At 40.5% G+C, this 24,803-nt stretch overlaps 1 protein-coding gene across 1 annotated transcript in view; it reads right to left on the bottom strand.

Moving 5' to 3' along the window:
- Positions 1-23,120, bottom strand: part of LOC143180532 (uncharacterized) — a 309,043-nt gene extending 285,923 nt beyond the window's left edge. The window contains exon 1 of the mRNA XM_076380323.1: positions 22,869-23,120. The gene's annotated coding sequence lies outside the window, so the exon portion shown is untranslated. The remainder of the gene's footprint in view (positions 1-22,868) is intronic.
- Between the last annotated feature and the right edge of the window lie 1,683 nt (positions 23,121-24,803).

Genomic DNA, 24,803 nt, shown 5'->3' with positions numbered 1-24,803 from the left:
AGCCTCCTCTCTGTTTGCACGTAAGCTGCGCACGTGTATATTTGCAGTCCAAGGGGCGGCGATTTACAGGCGGGGTCGAAATACGTGCACGTACACACGGATACAACGCGGTTGAATCCTGATGGGAACAGGTTCGTAGTTTGTGCCGGTTATTCGCACGTCTAGGTGTACCTGCGTAAGCATGTACGTGTGGACATAAAGGAGCGTGTCTGCTTGCAGACTAATCGCATCTAATGAGCCGCACCCCGTCAGCGGAGATTAAACCCACCGGTTACAACGCGGTTAAATGCCGACGAGTTCTCGTTTCCTGCACCCCCGCGAGGAAAAACGCCGAAGAATTATTGTTTCACGCGACCAGGACGGCGATCAGCGAGGAATTTTACCACGCTTGACAGCTGTGGGAAGACTGTGAACGTGTAATTAAATTTTGAGGATACGCGAACTTGGAATGATTAGGTCTGATTAATTTTAGTTGGGTTAGGGTTATCTCCAGCCGAGTCTAGATTGGCCGTAGTTAGGTCTCAATTGGCTAGAGTCTGGCTTGGATTAACTGTAGTTAGATCTAGATCTGAGCTAGTTAGGTTTGATCTAGAGATAGAGACGTGGTTCGTGATATATGTTGAACGTAATTTCATTATCAAGAACAATACATGTCCTCGAGGGATCGAGTGTTTTAGAGATGTATCGCACTACAGTTTATTCAAATTTGCTAAGGTTGTTGCGGTTCTAACCAGAACAATGGTTTATATAGAGAATATTAGGATCAGTCAACGTTGAGAGAGTCCTGAGCAAACTAGACTCAGCTAGACTTTATTAAAATCAATCGAAGCTAGCGCAATTCTAATCAGAACTATGTTTAGATAGAATTCAAGCTTGGTGAAGCTTTGGTTGGCTCTGGTCAAGCCTGAATTAACTTTAATTAAATAGAGAAGGTAAGCTACGAGACAACTGATAATCCAAATGCTTGAAAAACATGTTTTATGAATCCTACATTGGATCTAACGCTTATATTAAATAAAAGACAGTAACATAGTGAAATTCATTTACTCGAGTACAAGAACAGTACCTCCACCAGAAGAAGCGCTAAGTCACTCCAATAATAACGATTCATATTACTCTTCTGATATCTATTGAAGGTAGCTCAAGGCAGCTCTCAAATTTCATTTACCAACCCGCGGATTCTTTAATTACTCCCTTGTGTGCCTTCTAATTTTTTTACAATCCACCATGATAACTAAATCTAATTAAACTCAACATAGCTCTTTCAGAACACGCTAAACGCCTCTTTTCATCAAAGTCACGTTGTAGCACCGAAACTCTTCAAACTTCCTACATTTTACCTGTGCTACTCGGCCACTCCGCGTGTCAGAAGTTTCAATCAACCAATGTAATGCAAATCGAGTCCAATTAAATGAAGTACAAATTGTTTCTCTCGAAAGTAATTCTACCCAGTTTCGTAGCGGACTTTCAAACGGTTCCGTGATGCTTTCACCGCGGAATAATTTTCCTTTTCAGGTTTTTCGGTGTCAAACAGGCTATCGTTATAAATTATTCGAAGCGTAAAGTGCTTAACCGTCAGTCGAAGTGAAAATACGGGCGCGAATCGAAAAGACAAACGCGATTTTTGCCACTTTGCCGATTCCTCTTTTGCATCAATTTTCCTTATCTGGCCGCGTATTCGTTTGCGGGGTTCGTTTAAAATTTCAGCGGTTTTGAAAGGCTGGCCACTGCTCGCATCGGACATTAAAAACACACGGCCGACGAAGTCTGATTAATCGCCGGAGAAAGGTATTAAAAATACATTAGCACCGTGGCTGGGGTGTTAGCGCAGCGTAACTTCCGGTTTTTCGGCGATATATTTTGAATTTCGCTGCGCGCGTGAAAAACGAAACGAAAGCAAGATTGACAGTTTAGAATTGAAACTTTTATGGCCGAAGCTTTGAATAATTCTAAGGAGCTGTTGCTAAACTAACAGATTTATGCCACGGTCGATTAAATTCTGGTCAATACAAATACTGAGAGACTTGAATTAAAAGGGCACGGCTGACCAAATAGCCTGAACTACGTCCTCAAATTCCAGTTAAAACTTGCCGCCTCGCTATGAGCCAGCTTCTAATTAACGTACACAGAAAACTAATTTGAATTACCTTTTATTTACTCTCCTTAGTGGCCACGTAGAGACCACAAATACCACGCAATCATCCCTACGTCTTATTCATTGCTAACCTTCTATTGAAATTTCAATTTCAACGTTAAAACAGGAAGTTTTAAAATCCCAGCCAGTGATTTGGTTCATATTTAAAGTTTAAATTTAAGAGGAATTTTTAAAATGAACGATATAACTCACCATTAACTTGAATTATGTCAGTCATATCGTCGTAGATGTATATTGTAGTGCTGTGTCTATTCTGAAAAAGGTGGTTTACCTGAAATCAAAAATAAACAAATAATATATTAGTATACTTCTGGTAATTCAGTAAACATCGCTGTTTTCTTTCACATTTTTACATTTTGTATTGAATAGAAGAATAAAAAGTTGAAAAGCAACTGTACGTATAAAAGTACTTTACACGAAAGTCGCTGTATGGAAACTAATTCAATTTTGTCCCTTAGTACATTTGTATTTTTATCCTTTTATTATTTAGAACATGTTAAAACAAAAAAGAATATTTTATTCTGAATTTTATAATTAAGTTACATATCAGTCTAATTTTGTCAATAATACGTACTCATGCAAACAAAATTTATCGAGGCATGTAAAGCAATAAATGCTTCTGTTTTCAATTTTATACATAAAATTCCTGTAATAATGCCATAATTAAATTTGAAAATATTTCTATCCTTTATTCGACACATTATAAAGGATTGGCGATTGAATTGTGAAAATATCAGTTGTTATTATAATGTTACAATAAATTTCACATTTCTAAAATTTAATACGGTAAAATGAGTGAATTGAAAGGGAAGGACGAAAGATGAAATAATTCCCACGTCAGTGGAACGTTCTCGCGCAATTTAAACAGGAATTCGAATCGATTTGATACGAGGAAATTCGCGATCTTCCGATTACATATTCCATCGTTTCTATTTACCAAAATTGTGTCACGGTAAATATGTGAGCTCCGGTCCAACTCTGTTCATACACCCAGAGAATATTAGTTCTACAACTTGCCGCGATATTGAAACGTTTCGTGCGAGACAGCGTTTATGCAAAACTAGCTCGGAGTCGTGGACCAAAACCGACTCGGAGATGCTCCAACGAAATGAAAGAAATTCGCCTGGTTGAAACTGGGAATCCCAAGATCCCAAGGAAATAAATTTTATGACAGAAAAAAGACGGAAGCGGCTACAGGAAGAAATTAAGAGAAATTAAATAAACCAGTCGACTTGGATTGTTAGTAAACTACTACACCACTTATCTAGAGACTGCTGTTGAATTTTTTTATTCTCGTACTGTATTTTCCTACCTTTTTGTATTTAATTTATTCGTTTAAAGGACAATTAACTTTTTATACGTAGGGGCTAAATCAGATAATGGTTCTGAAGAATTAAACATCTTCAGTATCCTATGTACTGTTTTATCCGATATAGTTAAGATTCTGCTTAATTGCAAGCTTAATTTGCGTTTAATTGAAGCGTAATCTTATTTTAGTACTTACAGTTAGTACTTAGTACCTAGCGTTCGTTGATTTATACTGATATCATTGTTTGCTCAGAAGTCCCAGGGGATGAAGTTTAATTGAATTTGTCTTATCGGACTCTGGCTGTATGTAGTTTATAAGAGGAACAAAACTGGATTCTAACTTCATCGCACTGTAGCAGAAATATGAGTAAGTGTGTCATCAATGTTTAATGAAAATCCTAGCTTCAGCAGCGAAGTAAAGGTTTAAAGATGTAATATGGAATATATTCGTTGGAAGACTTCGAAAACGTGTAAGAGATCATTTGTAGACATATGTGAATTAGATATTTGAATAATATAAAAAAAAAGAAAGAAGAGAATATTTTAGAAATCAGTAAAAACCGTGATGAAATGTGTTACATTTTATGACTACAGTCTCTTAGGAAACTTCTGTACAGAAGAAATTCTACTCCTGCATGAAGAATATTAAAAATAAATCAAGTACCTGGTTATAATTATCTAAATTTTCTCGCATGGAAATTAAAATTAGTCCAAAACATTTCAAATATTTGAGAACTTGGATACATAGAAACTTTAATACTGAAGAGTATAAAAATTTGAAAATTTGAAAATTTAAAAATTTGAAAATTTAAAAATTTGAAAATTTAAAAATTTGAAAATTTGAAAATTTAAGAACACTAATGTGCAAAAAACAACAAAACATCATTACTGAGCGCCCTTACGTATTATTCTGAAATTTACAACGAATGATATTAATGTAATGCCTCAACACTCAACACCCACAAAACAAACACAATGCAATTTCACTCTAACGCCCAAAACAAATTCAGAGCACCTCTCCCAGAAATCACAGAACTTCTCTTGTCCAACCCCCGTAGCGGAACAAGCACAACGCATAAAAAGTCAGAAGTCTAATACGTAACTTATCGAAATCGAGCTGGCAAATAAAGTACGATACGTAACTTTATTTCCCAGCTCGATATGAAGCGATACAGAACAACGCAGACGAAAGTATAACAACGCATGTCATAAAAACGGGGTTTAGCCAGAGCCGGGAGACACAGATCGTTCAGCGAGAGCTCGAAGGCAAGCGGGGAGGACAGAAACACGACGGAGGGGGATGATAACGAACTAACGGATTATCCAAGTTCCTAATATCATTACAAACTCCTCACTGCTGAATATTGCAATGAATACAAAGCCCCCGCGTCGACGTCTCCCGCGCGACGTATACGCGGGGGTAGACTGGCACTCGTGTTATTGCAGGAAGTACTAGGTCAGCTGAACCGTACTTAAGAATCGAACCCGTACCCAGTCCCCAAAGTAGATTACGACGATCACGGGTTGGACTTAATTAGGAGGTGCCACATAAATAACCAGCGCGCCTCCCGCTGGCGTCAAGAACGCGAGACACAGCACGGTTAATCCGCACAGCTCGAACTTTTCGCGTCCGCCTTTAATCCCGCCGACGCAATACGGGCTAATTGTGAAATGTGTCCTGCCAGAAGACGGGAGGAAAAACGCGGCCGCTTCCCCTTGGCCGTTTCGGCCGACAGGATTATCTCCAGCGACGATTTACGACGGACAAATCTGCGAGGAGTGTTTCGTACTGGTCTCCCCTTCTATCCCTCCGACAACCGAGTGACACACATATCCTACACGATGGAGGATATTCACGGATGCATTGAATCATCCCTTGGACGACGACGAGAAAAATTCTATGCATGTTTGAGCATGCCCGCGTTCAGAGTCGTTCCCCTGCTGATAGACAGAACAAGTTGCTCTCTCTGCGAGGTGAAAGGTCTTTAAAGCCGAAAGAGGATTCTGATGGCTGGGGATAGACTCGTGACTTGAGCGGCTGGAATTATGGATCATTTGCTGACTCTGCGTCTGAGAGAAGTGAGCTAGTGTTTGAGTAATAGATCTATGGAGTATTGTCAGGTTTGCATGACCCTTCTTTAATGGGACTAGACTTACGAAGAATTTTCGTCTGAAGTACTGTGAAGAGGATGGCATAACGTTTGAGTAAGAGACGTGTTTATCGAATGTTAGCTTCAGTTTTTAGGAATTACTGCATTCTAGGTTGAACTTATTTCAGACATTCATCTGGAATTTCGACTTTTAATATAAAAAGAAACTAATACCAGAAACCAATACTTCAATGAGACCCAATGCAGCACACGACAGAACAGAAAGGCTAACCAATTATCAAAAAATACATTCTATACAAGTTATACATAACTTCAACAAAAAATATATTCCATGTCACATTTAAAAATATATTCTCCTATTTTTATTTTCGTGCACATTTGTTTCATTGTATTCGTGTCTAGTATACTCATTTTCAATTTGTCATATGTTAGCACTCGCTTTAGGCAAGAAGTGCCTAATAAGTGAGTAAGAGCAGTATAATTCTCATGTAAAAATTAGTTCAGTAGCAAGTACAAGCAAAATTTATAAGTCAGAAATAACTCCATACCCGCCTCGTCTGCGATTGTCTGTGCCTTCCAAGGGTCAATGGTAAAGAATCGAAATTTTTTCGAAATTCATGAAGACTGACGAAGCATTTTTAACCAGGCCTCGCATCACCAGCAGCGTTGCAACCACGCGTGCAGGGCATAATATGCACGATATAACTAGCGATAGTCCCTGAACATGAGCAACGACAGCGACAGCTGACAGTATCTACGGAATGCAATTCACCAAAGACAATGGTTCGCGTTAAAACGGCCCGTACAGATAACCCGATGGCCTGGTTGAACGTAACGTGTACACGTGTAATGACGTGGGGAATCGATATGCACGGAGAAGAGTGTACGCCCGAGTCACGGGCTGCGCTCTGCTAGCTTGTTTGCGATCGCGATTCACGGCGAGGCGAACTGCTGATAAAACTGGTTTACTCTGGAGGTAAATAATTGGTCAAATAATTGGCCCAGCTACGCGTCCTGTCATTAACCCTTTAACTGGCCAAAGCTTGGCCTGACTCAACGATTACTGCTGAACTCCCCTTTTTACCTCTTCGAAGCGAGAGCGAGTTTCGCAGTTAAAATAGGGGGAAAGTTAAAGGTGAAAAGTAACTTGAAAACACCTGATCGAGGAATCTGTGACATTTCACAAGCGAGGTATCCTGGTATCAAATTTATCTTAAAAACTTTACACACCGCCTATGACAGAAGGAACATTTAATCTTCTGGCAAGTGTGGCATAGAATCGGGGACTACAAAGAAATCATGTCAAAGCAGGAATTTCTAATCATCGTTGCAAGAAGTTCGTGTCAAAGGCTCGGTTAAATTGCAATTCTGTTACGAGCACGACACATTAGGTCACTAGGGAACTTCGTACCACCTTCAAAGGAACACCTTGACATATTTCCACTCGTTGCAACAAAGGGTTCCCTGTAATTGAGATTTCTCTATCATCGTGGATGTAAGTATGATTTATTCGTCGAATGTAGGCGATGGATAAAAATAATCTAAGAGGCACGAGCGAATTTCCTAATTTCCCAGGGAAAAACTTATCCCCAAATTCCTGAATAAACGAGGTACATAACGGTACGGCAGGAACAGAGCTGTTCGTTACGTTCTCGGTGTTTCTCTCGAAAACTCGGGGAAAACATTGCGGGAAACACGGCGCGGCAAAAGAACCAGCAGGAAAATAAATTTAAATGCTTGGCGGTATCCACGGGCGCATATTCTGCCGTGGCACATAAGAAACACACCCTCTACGTCATGTGTGCATTTCCATATGCAACAATGTACAAGCCAGGCTGCAGAACAGCAGCCTGCAAGACACTTAGTACACAGATGCGAGGCTAAAAGCGTTACGCCAGATAAGTGACACCCGGCGAAAAAAGGCGAAGGAAACTATTTAGGTGCTCAAGTGCGCGGATGCACAAATGCATCCACCCAGTTTCTGCACGCGACGGCTGTGAGCCCGCGAAACATTGTTTGAGACTACTTTAGGACATCTTAACCACGAGCGTAATTGGTGATGGTCAGAAATTTTTGTTCCTTCCTCTTGTCCTCGTTCCCAGAAAGGATTTAGGTGGAAGAGGACTTTGGTCTGCGATAATTTTGGATTAAGCCTAGCTTAAGGCTAAGAGGGAACTGGGTTTGACGTACTTTAGGTCTGGCTGAAATCTGGGGACAATTCTAATCTAGGATACGTCTGTTTTACTTTTGCATTGTGTATGTGTTAGAGATACAGTTAGATGTGAGTTTATGTTTAGCTCTATTTTAGTTGTATGATATATCTCGATTCGTTGTAGGTCAATTCTGGATTAAGTCTAGCTTAAGTCTATCTTATGTCTAATTCTGCATATGCTACTAGTCCAAGTAAATGAATTATAGTTAACCTGAATATGCTGGGTGTATGAAAATAATCACCACTTGCTGGGGTAAAACTAGACCTTGGAATCGGTGAATATTTGTAAAAAAATAATCGTGAAATGCCTGTGATTATCAACTAATTCCCTTTGACACTCTTAAAAACTCTTAAAACCTTCAGCAAAGAACAGTTTTCGAAATCTCTTATGGATCCATGCAGAGTATAAAGAAAAATTGTATGTACTCTAGCGAGGCAAGCTAACGGAAAAACAATCAGACCGTCGTCTGAAACAATTCCCCAAGCCCATACGCGAGAAAGCCCTGAAATTTTGTGACGTGTGTGCAAAATGTAACGGTAACCTGTATCGCACACGTGTACAATGAAAGCACACGTGTCCTCACCGGCGTGAAACACGATAGTGTTGGTGAATCGGCGGTCTCGCGCACAGGCGCTTTACATAATATCTTTGCCATTGTAAAATGCAAAGTACCGCCGCGGCGAAGTCCCGCTGAGCCAGCTTTTCCTTCCGCCGCGTTCGCACTCCGCGTACAGAGTGTGTGTAGACTCTGTAGACGAAGGGTGGAGGAGAGGAACGATGCCTTGAAAGCAAGTTTTTGTCTTCTCATGTAAATCGCGACGTAGACAGGCCGATTGTGGGCTTAAGCACATATTTTTGTATTCCCTTCTTAAAGCGAGCAGCAAACGCGTTCGAGTGGAAATCGATACCGCGCTGACGGTGAAATTAGATGAGACACGACAGACGCTTCCCTTCTTGGGAAATATTCTTTTGACGTCCTGAACGATATGATAATCGGTAAGACCACTGGAATATGAAATCAAGATGATGAGAGGAGGTAAACAGAGGGTCACGGTTGGGTTAGGTCTAAACCAAGCGGCGTGGACCGTGTCTAGTGTAGACCTAGATCCAGTAGACTGAACTTAGGATAGACAGTTTAGACTAGAATATGAGCTCAATTTCTCTGAAATTTGAACCATCCGCTATTAGCAAGTAGATTTGGTAAACCAGAAAACCTCTTCCAGTATACATAGAAATTTCAAGGGCTTAAATATTCTAATTTTCAAATGTTAGACTCATTAGAAAGTGAGTACTTACATCTGAGAAACTATCATAAACTCTACATTATCAGAATCAGAGCTTGCTGATATTACTAAAATAGAAATTGATTTCTGTTTTCCATATTCTAATCGCGGAAACTAATCTTTCTGCATAGTGAGTGCATGAAATATTAATCATACCAGGACGTCTCATGCATGCTTCTCACTAGATCTCTGTCGGCGGAATTAAAAAACCGATCTCATCAACAACAACCGTGACAAGTAGTTGGACACCGCACCAAGTCGTCCGAGCACGACAACGCATATCCCGCCGAAGTAATCATTTTAACCTGGAATATTATTTCGCGAGAAGTCCCTAGTCCAGCTGTTTCCCGAATTATATTTTCCCGACTAAAAAGTGGCGCTAGGGTGCTCGCGGTTTAAGCCATGGGAACACGAGAGGACACCTACTCTTTCGTTACGCACACAATTAACCAGTATGCATCGCGGCAGTCTAGCTGACGGCGGTCGATACCAAAGACTGCTCACAGGAAAATCGCGCATCCGTGTAAACGCCATTCGTATCCTGTGACCTGTGTTGAAGAGCTTCCGTCAATTAATGTTTCCAACTGCAGGATGTAGAACATCGTACCTACTCTTAGAAAATTAACCCCTTTGTATACCATGCTTGGGTATGTCTGATCTAGGGTAGCTCAGCCCCTTGGTGTATCAGTTCTTTGGTACACCAACTCATGTATATGTCGCATAACTCCTTGGCATATCAGCTCCCTAATATATCAAAACCTTCGTCCTCCAGCTTATTGGTATATCAGCTTCCTGATATATTAGCTCCTCGGCGTAGTGCCTGTTACGTATGTCGGCTTTGTGGTATACTAGCTCAGATGAAACATTCGACGCGTCTTTCGTTTGCAACACCGGTCCTATTTAAATTTTTTAAAGTATCTCAGTTGGTACTTTTGCTTTTGCATTTTTTAGCCTTATTGTACTGAGGTAAGATTACTCAGAGTTTGAATACACATTTCAGAGAAATGTGAAACACGTTAAACTGAAATACCTATCTTGTAAATTCAAAATTCGAGGAGTTGAAGATTCGAGGAGTTGAAGATTCAAGGAGTTGAAGATTCGAGGAGTTGAAGATTCGAGGAGTTGAAGATTCGAGGAGTTGAAGATTCGAGGAGTTGAAGATTCGAGGAGTTGAAGATTCGAGGAGTTGAAGATTCGAGGAGTTGAAGCTTCGAGAAGTTGAGGATTCAAGACGTTGAGGATTTGAGGAGTTGAAAGTTCGAGGAGTTGAAGATTCGAGGAGTTGAAGATTCGAGGAGTTGATGATTCGAGGAGTTGAAGATTCGAGGAGTTGAGGATTCAAAAAGTTGAGGATTCAAGACGTTGAGGATTTGAGGAGTTAAGAATTCAAAAAATTGAGAATTCGAGAAGTGGAAGATTCCTGAAGTTGAGGATTCAAGAAGTTGAGGATTCAAGAAGTTGAGGATTCAAGACGTTGAGCATTTGAGGAGTTAAGAATTCGAGAAATTGAGAATTCGAGAAGTTGAAGATTCCTGAAGTTAACTATTCATGCAATTGAATATTCGTGGAGTTCAAAATTTTGAAAACTTGAATTCAATTCTGTGAGGGCAATAGTATTACAGTTCCTGAGTAACCCCACTGTTGTATATAAAGGGCTGAAGTAACAGTATACTACGTTACATGAATTTTCTGTGAAATCCATTCGTAACGTCAGGCACACTATGATCTGTTTATACCGAATTCACATGAAGCCAGTATGCACGTATACAGAACCCATTACGTAGAATACGGATTCGTGACCTCGAGGATGGGAGAAGCAAACGCTGGCAAGGTATTCCATCGCGATCGTAATTCACACTTTGGGCAACGAGTGCGGCGACATTTTCGGTTAGCGATACTCCGTGGGTCCGCTGCGCGTGTACCCGCGCCAGTCCGAAAGCTGGTCCCGAAGGAAACGTTTACGGCCAAGTTAACGACTAATCCCGGCCATAGTTATAGTCATTAGGTTCAGCTTAAAGCGACGTTATTGCTTGCATTAGTTACCAACTGTACTCCCGTGTAACGCCCGATTCTCATGCACCGATACTCGATTTAATTGCCAACGATATTTGTCAAGCGGGTTTCCTTAGCTTCGCGAGTTTTATTCTGCCCTAGGGATTACCGTGAACATGTAACATGAGAGACAGTGGTATAGGGAATATTATGAAGGAAGCTAAAAATGTGAAATGTGTTGCATGAGTCAGAATTAAATGAGAATGTCTGATTATACCTGGATACTAACTACTGTTTGCGGTAGTCCCCCAATATGCATTTACTGCTACATTAACTATACGAGGTGATCCCAGTAACTGATACAGACTATAACTCTATTTTAATTAAAGTTGAAAAAAGATCATGTAGAAGAATTAACGAATTTTATTATTCTTCTCAGAGATGCAACGATGCAACTGCGAAATATAATTACACTTTTTTCTGAATAAAACCCAAGAATCTATTCGTATAATTTATCGCCGTAACGTAACCACAAAAAAAATGAATTTAAAACGTTCCACAGATCGTAAGCAGTAACACAACATTATTCCAAATAGAGGATCACAGAAACGCATTATTTCCCGCAGTGGAAGTAACTTCATGATCAGACAACAGTTCAGCATCCCGTCAAAGTTAACCGCAGTTTAAGTTGCGGATTGTTGATTTCTCGATAGCTGCTATGAATGCGGAAACACGTTAATCAAGTGCACAAACCGAGGCACGATGAAAATCAATTACACGGTCGTTCCTCCGCGCGTAGAAAATTAATCAAACGTTCGGCAGAGAGGGGCCCCGAGAAAGAACCGCGCGAGCATGGACGCGGTCGAAGGGAATCGATAATCACAACTTCGAATTCAATTTTCGGCAAACTGGCCACCTACCGTTACGACCATTGTGGCCGTTTGCTAACAATGACCGATTATAGTGAGCATTTCGATGACCAATTGTGGGTCAAAAGGTCAACTCGCCTCGCCGTGCAGAGATCGGCAAATGTGTGCGCTCGGCTCGCGCAACTAACATTCTGGAAAGGCCTACAAACGCCAGAGAATAATTCATTTCGAATTTACAGATTAGGCGGTGGATCGAGGTAAATTTATGGCGTTTGATGCGTGCCTATTTGTGCTCAGAGATACGAGTAATCAGGTTAATTCTTGTTGGATTATACATCTCATGAAATACACATGTACGTACAAATAGGAAATCCATCTCCTATATTTTTAAATTTGCGCATGCAGAAATTCCTATAACTTTGAATATTCGAAAGTTTCACAGAAAAGGTGGAATCCATGATACACGCCTTCGCTACATTTTTAACTCTATTTTTCCACTTTGCCCGCGTCCTTTTGGATTAAGCTTCGTCGAGGAAAAGAAAAAGAATTCTATCTACGTCTCTGGGTCGATAATGCATCGAACAATCGATGTATTCGTCAGTACGTTTAGGCTGCTCGTTACTCGATTATACCCCATTCACTGGCTTGATACGTAATCCTACTCATCGACGACGACGCCCGAGAAGAATCCACTTACGAGCGGTCGATCGGTCTGCCGTTTCAAAATTAGCTCTAATCTAGGATCAGACCGCTTATAAAGTGTCGCGGAGATTTCAGGGGAAAAATGATCGTTACAGCAGCCGATTCACCTAATTGCGCGTCGACGAAACAGTTTTCATTCGATTATTCCGATTACCTGGTTAATTCCTTGCATTCATTTCGACTATCATATAATCACAAATTACAAACTTTTTATATCTCTTACTATTGTATGGTGCAGCAAATTGGGACTATTAATAAAGAAACATTTATCAAAATTTCAGAGATAGTTAAAATTTCTTTTAGATTTAGAAAATGACATCAGTATATTCTATATTTCACTAGTCAAATCTCAACGTTTAATTATACTGAAAAAAGTTAATCAAATTCGAGTAAAGAATATATTATTTGCAATTAGAAACCAAGTTATGGCATAGATCGCGTATAAAATTGATTTCAATGAGAATTTGGGTCAATATCCTATCCACTGTTAATATGTCGTCGCATACGACTCCATTCACCCTGAAAGGTGTCTTATCGCAGCGATTGCTTCGACAGTCTGGCCATTTGGAAAACCATATTTGAGGAATATTCTACTCCACGTTATAGATACTTAATCATTTTATTAGGTAATAAGAAATTCGATCTTGTGTCATAGAAGTGGAATAATTTTCTTATGTCAGTCTTCGTATTTCAACTTCAATATTTCTTCCCTCACAGATGCAAAGAGAATACTCGAACCGAAGTCTTATCTTATATCTTTATTCCGAATATACCCCACGACATTTGCAAGAGATAAGTTTGCTTGTGAATCTTTATTTTATAGTGACTCTTAAAAATGACATGAAACTTTGTTTCCCAACTGCACATAAAGTCGTATTTTTAAGATACTAGCTTTTGATCGGATCGGAATATACTCGAAATTGGCTTGCAGATGTGAATCATGCATAGTATAAGACTGACGAAGAGAATTCTCCAAGTACAAGATCCACTGTTGAATAACAAGCCCAAAACTAGCTTCGCTGTACTCACTAAAAAAATTCTCTACTCAACTTTATATCGTCAAATTGATTATCCAAAAATCTTTGAAACACAATCAACCTCGAATACCTCGTTCTAGTTCCGCCAGTGAAATAAAAAAATTTCATTACACCGAATCTATGGATTCAATTCAGAAATAGCCTCAGCTCAGCCGAATTAGAAATTCCTATTTGATACATCGCGGAATGCGCTTTCGAGGGCCGCTCCCAGCACCTGACCATCCCCGAGGCAGCGACAAAAATTCACTTCCCACGCTCTCCTTGGCGATCGATTAACCATTAAAAAGAAAAATTAATCGATAGCAGTCGGTGCAAGTTCAAAGGCCCGCCTCTCTGCTCTCGGTAATTGGGTTTTCGCAGTGAGTCTACATTTTCCACGGAAACGGAAACCCATCAAACGAACGCAACAGTTGAAATTTCAGCTCACGAGGAATGCAGGGAGGAACCGACGAGAAAGATGTTGCCGCGCGAATTGCATCGGTCGAGTGTCTGCCTCCTCGCTGTGAATACTCGCGTACAAAGGACGAGAAGGCAGCACGAAAAATTTTCTGCTCTCTCGAATTCCGGTTGACTGATTGACACAAGAATCTTGCGAGCCGGCTCCCCTCTCATCGCAGCTACCTTTCAGCTTTCCTTACATTCCAGAGCGCGTTGGGTGTGTCGCTGTTGTTGCTGCCGCTTTGTAGCTGTGAGCAAAGGACCTTATCAAGAATTTTCCCGTCGCGAGACTTATGAAAGATCTTGCGTTAACAATACTGTACATTACTCCAGCGAAACTACCTCGAAAGCCTTCGAGAGCCAAATAATTGTCCTTGAATCTCGCGAGCTCAAAGTCACGGAGGCACGCGTATTTAGGTGAATATTGTGATAAACAAGCAGCGAGGTAATTGCTCGGAAAAGGATAAGCACGAGTCGTGAAAAGTATGTATTGTGTTTCTAACTCCTTGAAATGCTTTAAAGTGTAGTAAAAGATGAATGGATCTCTGTTGCGCGAAGAGCATAACTTTCCCAAGAGAATGTTAGTAGATATTAATATCTAGCGAAGAGGGTAGACAAAGCAAAGACAGTATTCCTTCGCTATAAGTTCACGGCTCACTTACAAATTTATAACGAAGGACACGTTTCTAAAGTCAACCTATATGTTAGTAACCCAGTTTAAATTATCTCCAATAATGTCGAACTATAGTGAATCCACCAACAAACTTACAGCAGAGGAATATTGTACTTAAAATTTAACCTAAAGTAGTATTAAAAATTGAAATGTCTAAATTAAGCCACCTAAATTGTGGAGTAATTGTAATTATTAACTATAAAGTTAAAGCTCAAGCAGAACCTAATACACGAATTGATTTTATTAGAGATGAATGAAACTTCTAAGTCCAGAAGCAATGACCAAACCTCAAATCGTTCTCTCACTCCACACGTAGCACTACTAAACTATTCACAATCTAATAACTCGTCAATTTGATAACTGTGTAGCCAACAGAACCTTCGACTCTTTCTCCCACATAAAACCTTTTAATATCAATCGAAGAGCCATAAACCCAGAAAGCAACCAATCAAAAGCTCCAGAGCACCCAGACAATAGCTACGGGTCTAAACCCAGTGTGCTAGAATAATCGAGAAAGGAAATCACTGAAATCAGGCATTTCCGACCGATCGCAGGCAAAATACCGCAAGAGTCCGTGGCACGTGATCAATCCACGTACGCCGAAGAGATTGCGATCGAGACCAATTTGCACTTCACCACGCCGTCTGGATTACGATAATGCTACACTTTCCGGGTCGCATAAAACGAAAACGATATTAGGTGTTCGCGGACCGCGTCGTAATTTAGAGGGCAGCCTTGCCCCGCTATTTCGTTCGACCGCTCTCCACGTGTCTGCAAACACTGATATGCCACCGTGTAATCACGATTTATACGCGGCGATCGGTATTACGTTTGCGGATAATGCTTGCTTACCCTCAGTGCGGTTGGCAAGCGTTATTCCTGGCCTGAAAGGCGCGCATTAAATTCAATTTGACCGAATGCATTCCGATGGAGCGTACAGGGAATGGACTCATCTGGTACTTTAGAAGATGTATCCTTTTTTAGGATGGATATTGGATGAAGCTCCGTGCTCGAGATTCCGAAAGCCTATTAAAGCAATTTTTTATCTTCTTTTATTGATATGAAACTGAGCAACATTTCGTTGTGAAATTTGCTGAATTAAGAGAAGCGAAGAATATTCATATAAAATTCTGTGCAACATTTCTTTTTAACACTGATTTATCAAAAGTGTCCATTTTGGCACTGGTCCTTTTTGAACTCAACCACAGAAGCTTATAGATTACTGTTACTACAGAAGTGCCTTGAAAGTAGTTGATGGATCGGACTTGGTGTAATAGATTTCTTTCAAAGTTTAGTAGTATTTATGTCTACGAAAGTGAGGTAAACAGTGAACTTGAATTGAAAAATAGTAGTGGGAAGTGAATTATAAGGATTATTGTATAATACTAAAGAACAATTTTGTCGATTCTTGAATAACCTTCGTAGCTTTTTTCAGGTACGTAAAAAGATGATGTGATAGCTCTGAAAATCACACATTTTATGTACTAGTAGCTACATAAGTCTCACTACATCCTCAGATAAATTCACCCTTCAACTCTAAACACGATCTTCTAATAACATCATCTCTATCAGTCTAAGAATCTATAAAATCTACCATCGATGTTCGACAACACATAACTAATTTATTAACCTTGTTCAGTAAAGAGTTTATACCAACCTTGAACATAATATTCCACGAGAACGAAACACTCTATTAATCACCAGTATCGATCCCATTAATCTATCAGGTTTCTCACTGCAACTACCCTAGCTACTGAATAGGAATACAATACCATCTGAATATGGCTGCAATGATGTACACACGAGCTATGCCGAATACCCAACGCACAACTATATTAGATTCACGAGATACGATTTTTCCCACAATTGAATCTCCATTTATCAAACAATCCTGGATGTTCCATGAACTAACTAACTCAACAAACTATCTCGAAGACTGATTGCCTCTAAAGTTGCCTTCAGGGTAATGGACAGTCATCACCGCAGTTACACCACCTAGTGACGTAATTACGCCAGAATATGCTGCATGGAACTCTTCCCACAGCATTATTCCAACATCTCTGTCCTTGTTGAGGGCAAACCAGACGAGCCCGTTTCACCTGCCGTTTCTTCGGTTCTCGTGAAACAGGAAGCACACAGATATCGTTGTCGCATGGAAAATGTTACCAGAAACCGGACACCTCGTGCATCCGCGTGATTCACCCGTGTCTCCTCTGTAAAACCGGAAGCTGAGCTCGCTACCCAGCCAGAGGCATTGACCCCGCAACTGGGGAAAGGATATTATGCAGAAAATTGCGGCAAGAGATGAGGAGAGGGATTTTGAAGGGGGATCGAAATCCGGATACTAAAATAATGTAGTCAAATCCTATCCTCGAGATGTGCACGTACGGTGCGCAGGTGCTGTGGAATATAACAGGGTGGATGAAACACGCTGGGATACTTGCATCGAATTTTATCGAAAATACTAAACAGCTCCACTGTCTCTATCCCTATTGCTGTCACTGCATCTTTCAGAGCAACTACTTGCACCACAGAAGCTGTTAGATTGACAAATTTGGTGTTCGACTGATAAAGCTAAGATATCTCTCAAATGTACGATCTTAAAATTAAGTCTTCATTCATAGGTTGTATTCAATTACAGACTCAAAGTGTACGTACACATACAAGCATATAGAAGCTCAATAATAGAGTTAGCAAGTTTCAAAATCCTGGAAGTTAGAACTACTTATTATCTTTCAAGTTTGAACAGCAACCTGTTCTTATTGTTTCTAAAGAGCTCTCTTCTTCGAGGAATGAAAAAGCGTATCAACCGAGTTCATAAATCTATTGCTGGAATCGAACATCTGCTCAATGCAGCTTACGAGCAGCGTATCAGGATTTCGATTGCAAAGCGCCACCATCAAGCAGCGAGGAGGCAAGGTTGCCGCGCCAGCAGACATTGACCTCGGAGAGGGGCTCGGGAGAGGGTGTTTTGGGGAAGGTTGCCGAGTAGAAAGGTCGGGTAGAGAAACGAAAAGAGAGAGGCGAGTCCAGAAGCATCCAGAGCAACCCTTTCTCCTCCTCGTGAAATCTCCCACCGCCTCTTCTTTTCTTTGCCCTTGCAGGCCTCTTTTCTACAACTGCACTAGACCACTCCATGGGCCAAGCTTTCTCTACAGGGTGCACAATAAATCGTAGTGCAATCGACGTGGATACAACTCGCGGAAAAATATAATAAAAAGTGTAACACGAATTCCTCTGGTTTTCCGCTTTCCTGAAACGTTATATTCTGGAAATATATCTTGCTCCCGTTTTTTAGTTTACTTAAGGGTTTCACGAAACGCCTCCCTTTACAACTGGACTTTTAATTTACCGAGTACCGTATGCTCGAATTCTTCTTTTCGTTTCTTCGGTATTTCCACTCGCTCTCCGCCTTTCTCATTTCGACCTGGCCAACCACCCTACCGTAGGCGTATCCATATTTAGCGATTCACCCTCTTTCATTAAGGACGTTAATGATGGCTACCGGCGTCGTTACGAATCCGCGTAGTCGCGAGAGAAACCGCTCTCTGGTTAATTTACCCGTCGCTCACCGTATGCATCGCTGTTGATATTATTGAAGTTACGGAGCTGAAGGTGTATTCAATTAACAGCCGATGTATGTATTGTATCGATTCGTGCGTACAGTCGCTTCGTTTACGTGGAATTTAATACCGACTCGCTGTTATTAGCAGATTTATTATTCAGAACTACGAGAGGAATGAATATTGAACGTCGTATCGTTGCAAAGGGTGCATTCAGACAATTCAGAGTCGATAACCCTTCTATTATATCTACAGACTGTTTTCTACTTTTACGATGTGATTTTAAATAATCGTTATCTTAACATAAATGTTCATGGATCATACGATTATGCAGTTATGTTGATGAGAGTGGACTGTGGTATGAAAGAAGCGATTTACTTGGATGAGGTCTGAGTAGGGTTAATATGATATAGGGTTGATACCTAGAAATACTATCTAGTAGTTTTATAAGTTTCCTTAGGAGATAAAGATATTTAAATTACACTTGGACTAGCTTGTGTAAATATACGTTAGATCCAATTGTTAACGATCAATGTATATTTATTTACTGCATAAGAAAACTCAAAAAATAGAGTATTATAATATTAATTAATATTTATTTTATTTGGTCTGAGCTAAGTTAAATCTAACTTATTTCTATTAAAATATATGTCAATTATACATGCAATATATGTATAACTTAGATCTATTCTAAATTAGATTGAGATCATATTGTAATAAAATTTGATTTTATCGTGTAACGTTGAACTAATATAAATTCTCCTGTCGAGATTCAAATTCGACTACAAAGAAAATTTTCAGAAAAATAATGATACATCCAGGAAGCAGCTTTCTACTCAATCTCAATTAACTGAAATGGAAGATCATGTTTTTGAGTAATTGTACGTCGAAGTTTCTCATGCCACTTTGTATTTTATTTTCCCAATTAAAAAGAAAATTACTTTATCGCCTAATTTAATCAGACTTCTCTAAAGCATTTAACAGCTCATACGCACCGACCAACCGCGAAAAAAATATGTTCGATTAAAATTCACTGCGTCACTGTAAATTTTGTCAGAACGTTAATATCGAAGATCTGAAAGAGGAAACCAGAGGGAGTTGAGTAATTACTGCAACGCGAGTACGCGCAACTTTTTTAATTCCAATTAAAATATCACTGGTCACGGCGTGCAATATAAAACTGAAAAATAAATTTCTGTGCAATCAGTTCGCTCATTGACATCCCATTCTACTGTTACCAATACTCGGGGGTCACCTGAAACAGGCAAATTTTCGATTTTCCTTTATTTAAATAAATAAAAATAAACTGCGGTAGCCAAGTAAAAAATACAAACTCCCTCGCGCGAAATTCATCATTTTTTCTACTCCTCTCTCGTGGTTACAATTATTTCGCTATACATCCCTTTTAATATTACAACGCCACATACAGATACATGTTACCAGGTGTTTCCCCAAGAACGACGCCTAATGAGCAATTCCCCATGAATATTAATAAATGCTAATGTTTTTCAAGTACTAATTTTACCTCACCACCGTACGATCAGCATTCACGCTACATCGAGCGCCAGACTAGAGGAGGCAAGAGGCCAAGGACTCTTTTCACGGCGTGCTCCTGAAAATTGCTCAAAAACATGAATTCGCAAGGAGAGTTCATTCCAGCAGTCGGAGACTATGCCCTCCTTTTCTCACAATCCGTTTCCATATTTCTCTCTGTTTCGTTCCTAATAAACGTCACCGTCGCCGATCCCGCCAAAGGAAGCTTAAAACTTCAAGATTCCCCTCTCCGTTTCATCCCCTTTGCCCCCTGGAGGTAACCAAACGCGTCCCCTTTTAGGATTCCGAGGTCTGAAAACTGAGACTGATGCCGTCGAAAATCTCACAAAGGGAGACAGGTGGAGGTGGAGTTGGTAGGGAGAGAAGGCAGAGCATTGTAAGGGATTGGAAACCGGATGGTTTTAGTTCCGTACAAGTAAGATCTAATGAAGCAATTCAACTGTAACCGCAAACCGTTTCGAAGTTTTGAGAAATACCCGTGGCTGGCACGGGATGGCCAGTACATTACCGACTGTAATATCAGCCATACCAATGCCGCAACTCCGCTGTATTTCGCGAACTATTGCTGTAGAGTTCGACTGCACACGCGGTATCATAAACCGGAACACGGTCAAAGCATTAACGTGCGTAGCTGTAAATATTATCCTCGCTAATTAATGCTTCATTTGGGACAATGATATTTCGCGTTAAGAGGTCGTTCTTTGAAGTTAACTGGTTGGATGGATGGAGTATTTCCTGTTGATGTGGTTTCATGTAATTTGATGTAAACTCGCTACTTTTTGGATGGTGACAGGAATGGAGGATTGATTGCTCATTGTCAGTATTGCAGAAGCATATAAATTATTAGTTTCTATGCGGAGTTTTTATCGTTCGTTACTTTTAGAAGGGAATACTATTTGGAATGTTATGTATTCGGTCATAAATTGGATATCTTTGGGCTTGACAGGATAGAAATAGTGATCACAATTTTTGTTCTAGGTACTAGTGGATACTTCATCACTGTCATGCGATAGGACAAAAAGTTATCGCTTAATCAAGTTGAATTATTAAATTTAATTTCTCCTGTGTACCCAAAAGAGTTAACAACAGTGGATTTCATATCGCGTACCAATGACTAGGTACATTGAATGAGTTATTGTCAATTAATATTTTAAACAGAGATGGATAGGCGTTTACGAGTCTAGTAAAAAAATTCTATTAAATTTTTATTTTACTTCTATTTATTTCTGTTAAGAAACTTTCGAATATTATAGTGGTGAAATTAGTAAAAAACTCTAACGATTCTTTTATATGTACTTTGAATCTATTTGCACAGATGAGTTTGCAAAGATCTTTTTGTAAACTAGAAATATTACGAAATACACCTATGTATATTAATATGACATACAACATACAACCATTGGAAACTAACTAACTCACTGTCTCTCATCGATATTGTCAATGATTATCATCAGAAAAATTTAAATCTCCGAAATTACAAAACTCAATATGTAGTCACTCACAAATTCGTTCACATTAGTTCAGAGGGTAACCAACTTTGAAAACTGCTCCGATATTTCTATAGAATAAGTATGAAGTCGAAATGAGTTTATTTCGTTTAGGGGTTGAGGACCTAGAGTAAATTACACTTTGTCTACTAAAATAGACAAATAACTTGACGATTGACTTTTCGCGAAATAACCGATGAACATAGCGAATGCAATGTTCTCATGAAACACCAACACGTGAGAACTAAATAAACTTGAGCAATGGTTATCAAGCTTATATATATAAAGTTAAAGAATTTGCAGTCAATTCTCTCACATTTTAATAGAGTAATTTACTAGGTCTGACTCTTAAAAAATTACCAGACTACCCAGCTGAATATCTCCAAACCGCTACCAACTCGAAATCAATCAACATGCCGCAATTAAACCACCAAATTTGCTCAGGAAGAAAGACATCACAAAACCTAATTCCAAGGCACCAGTCAACAAAAGGGTCTTCCTCTCCAATAAGAAATTGCCTCAGCTGGTCCCTTCACCCCAGAAAAGCAACAAGACTTCACCACGCAGCCAATGTTTACAAAAGTCTCTCTCTCACTCTCTCTCTCTCTCCCTCTCTCTGTCTGGCATCAAGGTTAACCTTGATTCCCTTCCCAGCTCCGGCACGCCGTACCCTGATAGCGATAACAAAGTGTTCCCCGAGCATTCCTCAATGGTTCCACAGGAATCACGTAACCACAATCAATGAGAGGCATCAGTCCTGTGTACAGAGCAAAAACAAGAGCATGGAATAGCTCGAGATATCAGAGCCGTTTTTCGACGTGAATGTTTGCGGACAAAAACCAAGTCTGACGCAACTGTATGAAGGGTGCTCCGAGGATAACAAGCGCACAATGGGGCCGCTTTTGGGAAGGGACCCTTATTCTCACAAAAGAGATACGACTCGCGTGATTCAGGCTGGATGGGAGTGCCTGGTGGACCCTGGTCATTCAATCTATCCAAATGAGAGCCGAGCGAACAATACCTAAAGTAGCCACAGTGGTAGCAGAGATCAAGGACCGACGCGAAGGTTAAAGTGATCGCGAAATTAAGCGTGTCTGATTAAGAATGCTCGAGGTTCCTAGTCTCGATTGCCACAGTCCAAGAGTGACCTACCCATTCGCCCAGCAACGCGACGCGAGAAACTCATTAAGGTGGGAAACCGCTCCACTCAACGCACCTCGCCCGGACACGAGTGCCATTACCTCCGCGTTTCTCAGTGATTAGTCGCTTTCCGATCAAGATAATCACATTACCCCCGACTGCGCGAAATTTCAAATCGCCAATGCGCGGCACACCCGCCAGGCCAAATCTACCGATCAAGTTCCCCAATTAATCGCTCATAATCCCGCATCCATTACCCGTCTGAGCGGGCTGGATGTCGAAAAATCGCTCAGGCGATTCATCGAATCGCCGTCGAGGATAAATCGCGGCGAAGGCAACGTACCTGGACGACTGACGTGCACACGACTGCCACTGCACAATGCCAGCGAACGAGGAGGCACAAAGTTCTGGAGAGGTTCGTCAACCTGAGTCGGGGATCGATGTCCTGGTCACCAATAATGAAGCAGAAAGAAAACAGAAGGGAGAAAAACAGAAGAAAATATCCAGAACACACAGGCACAGAACTTCCGCGGTCAACACGGGGATCCACCAAGGCGGTTCGTGTCACGCGTGGAACTCAGACGATTCACCACGTTCCTCGAGAGATGTGCCCGTCGACTTATCAGCCGCGTTACATCTCGCCGGCTTATCACTGCCGGCACGACGACGGCTCGAAACGACGAGGATTGAATCGCGGTTCGCCGATAACTACCGATGACGCCGGGACTCGGCAGGCAACGCGACCAACCCCGCTGCTCGCGCACGCGCCCTGTACCCCAGACACGCCACCCCACCACCCGATCGCGATTGTACAATGGGTCGGGAAAGGTAGCGTCCCCGACAAATGCCGGAGTGCCTTTTCCGGCGCAGTTTTTCGAAAAGCGAGAATGTGTCCACGCAAGACGGGGGAGGAAGATTTAACGTTAATAATGAGTTATGGCGCTCCTTTGTGGAGAGTGGATGACACATGGGGTGGTTTAAGGCCTTTGGTGTCTTTCCTTTGAGGGTGGAATACTGTATGGTAGATTTATTTTAGCTGCTCTTTTTGTAGTGTCTTTTAGACTTTGTGATTTGTTTAGTCTTGTTAGAGCTTGGTTTTAGGATTGTGTTTTTTGGAGAAATGGGGTTGTACTTTTAGAGCTTTCTAGAAGGAGAGTAATGTTAGTTCGTGGGCGTTATGATGTTATTAAATGTGTCATTTGTATCAGTTTCTGCGTTGGTATATGGATCCTTTGTATTTTGTAGTTTGTATTTACTGACATTTTTCTATAGAAGAATTTAATATGATATTACTGTTCTTTAAAGTATAACATTAAGTACTAGTCTTCAGTATTAATACTATTATCAACTTTGGGTTTTCTCAAATATTTCAAACTTTGGTAATATACCTACTTGTAAATTTTAAGATACATATTGTATTATTAGTAATATATGTTCGCTTTATAACCTTGCAATATGACTACTTTAACGCTTATAATATCTATAAAATTTTCAGATATTCTAAAATATTGTTATTTTCGTAGATTGCATTTTTTACTAACACTGTATAAATAATTCTTTCTCATGAATCAATTATTTTAACCTAAATACAAATACAAATCGGATAATGCAACTACCCCCTAGTCAGTCAATGTACACAGAAGATACTCCAATTAATTTCCAAACTACTTTCAACCCTCAAAGTACTCCAAAAAGTACCTTTACCAATTCACTTATACATAACAATCCCAAGAGTAGGTAAACCCTAAACCCAACATCTTTCATAAATATCCAAAGAAGCAACGTCAATACAAGTAACCAAAATCGCGTATCATAAATAAAATAGAAGTTGAGAAAGGTTCAACTAGAAACGGTAAAACGAAAGTTGTTCCTGATACGTAAAAAATTGTTCTCCCCCTGAACAGCTACCTTAGGAGCAGCATGCTTCTTCCAATACTCGCACGTTCTCACGTTCGACACGTACGCGTCGCAGGTACGAGCAATGACATATGTCATTGACGCGCGTCACCACGGCCGGTCTAAAGTGGTTGCCGCTACTCTGCCATCGAGGGGGAAATGCTCGAGCGTGTTCCACGCCCTAGCAAACCGCTCGCGAAATTGCACACCGTCCTTTCCTGGTCCTTCCGGAGTCGTGAACTCGGCTACCGTACGAAAGTTAAAAAGACAATTACCGAGGCGCGATATAAATGGTAAAACAACAGTGTCCTGTGCTCGTAATTCCTTTTAGTAGCCTCATCCTGGCGCGACGGAAAGGCTTGTAGAAAGTATTGCGGTATTA

The sequence above is a fragment of the Calliopsis andreniformis genome, chromosome 6, assembly GCF_051401765.1.
Source record: "Calliopsis andreniformis isolate RMS-2024a chromosome 6, iyCalAndr_principal, whole genome shotgun sequence".
NCBI classification, from domain to species: domain Eukaryota; kingdom Metazoa; phylum Arthropoda; class Insecta; order Hymenoptera; family Andrenidae; genus Calliopsis; species Calliopsis andreniformis.
This window is presented reverse-complemented; position numbering and strand designations above follow the sequence as displayed.